Source organism: Aplysia californica, unplaced genomic scaffold (assembly GCF_000002075.1).
Source record: "Aplysia californica isolate F4 #8 unplaced genomic scaffold, AplCal3.0 scaffold00352, whole genome shotgun sequence".
NCBI lineage: Eukaryota > Metazoa > Mollusca > Gastropoda > Aplysiida > Aplysiidae > Aplysia > Aplysia californica.
This window is the reverse complement of record NW_004797622.1, coordinates 356,242-357,725: the sequence shown is the minus strand read 5'-3', so window position 1 is coordinate 357,725 and position 1,484 is coordinate 356,242. Positions and strand designations below refer to the sequence as shown.

The following is a 1,484-nucleotide window of genomic DNA, read 5'->3' as shown; positions in this document are numbered from 1 at the left end:
TGGGGGGGGGGGTTAAGGGGGCATGCTGAATTTTATCCTAATTTGATGTTTATTAGTTAGGTTGCATCCCTACTCTTTGTGCAGCCTATTTCAAATAGTATTTGGTCATCAAGACTTCTGGATTTCTTCTCTGGATGCAAACAAATGGATCGTGGACTTTAACGAACGGAACTACAAGATCACCCAACACAGTACTAGTACTAGGCTAGATATCTAGATCTAGATTCTAGATCTATAATTTAATATCTAGATCTAGTAGACTCTATTCTATATAGTCAATATATATAGACTATAAGCTTTTCACTTCAACATCAAACCAAGAATCTACAAAAGGACGTTGTTTGAAAATATGAAGTCAAGTCTCTGACGTTCAATTTTATCCGTTTAAAATTTATCATCATGATCACCACCAATGTGTAGGCCGTTTATGAATTGCTACTGTTATCATTTTAATTTTAATTGGTAATAATTACGAAAAAAATCCTCGAAGCATAGATTTAGATGTCTTCTAATTATTATTTCGACTTACGACAAAAGATTTGTAGAAATCACACACAGGACACTTTGACTTGTCCAACATGTCGGGCGGATTATCCCGAAGCCGCCTTTCCACGACAGGTTGGAGAAACTAAAACCCCACTTTCCCATTCAAAATACCCTCCTAATAGATCATGCCACATGCTACCAAACAAATTTTAGGCCTAATTCTAATATTTCAAATGTCATATGATGTCTGAAATCATTTATATTGCACTTCTTTTTTAACAATATATTATACTCACAAACTAACGATTATTGTGATTCCTCGTCTTTCCGACAAATTTGAACCGGAACTGCAAATCTTGACCTGGAACATGGGTATCGGTACCGATACCTGCTCTAAACATCGATACCTATACGTTATAAATTTATCCCAGGGCTGCCAAAGCAAGTGACTTTAGGGCCTTGAGAATTATTTTTTTATCAAAACTGATAAGTTTTCCTAGGAGAGGGGGGGGGGGGGGGGGTGAGGGGGCAAGCGTTTGAAATGAATCTAGTGATTTTTTAACAAAAAGAGAGAAGCTTTTCATGAAATCTATCTAGTGATTTTGCAAAATCCTCATCGGCAACCCTGATTCATCCTCATTTTAGTTAGTTTTAGTAGAGGTTTTACGGCGCTCACAATAACTGCATATGGTCATATGAACGCCAGAAGATTAGAGGTGTTACAAGAGAGTAACAAACATAAAAAAGAAGAAGGGGAGATACGGACGATAGATGTTTCATAGGAAAGAAGAAGCAAACCACACCAGAGCGCCCGCCAACCACTTATCCTCATTGGTTTAATTTAAAGTTGCTAAAAAATCTGGTAAATTGAATTGCCTTTTTAGAACTGTTGTGTTTTTATTTTCCAATACTAATATTTTCTGCAAAGTTGACTTTCCTCCCGTACTTCACTTAGTTTTTGTTTTTATTCTCATACTTGGGTATATATTTCTCTCTCT

At 36.4% G+C, this 1,484-nt stretch overlaps 1 protein-coding gene across 1 annotated transcript in view; it reads right to left on the bottom strand.

Moving 5' to 3' along the window:
- LOC101858503 (zinc finger protein 431) overlaps positions 1 to 834 on the bottom strand; it is an 8,583-nt gene extending 7,749 nt beyond the window's left edge. The window contains exon 1 of the mRNA XM_005102965.3: positions 783 to 834. The gene's annotated coding sequence lies outside the window, so the exon portion shown is untranslated. The remainder of the gene's footprint in view (positions 1 to 782) is intronic.
- Between the last annotated feature and the right edge of the window lie 650 nt (positions 835 to 1,484).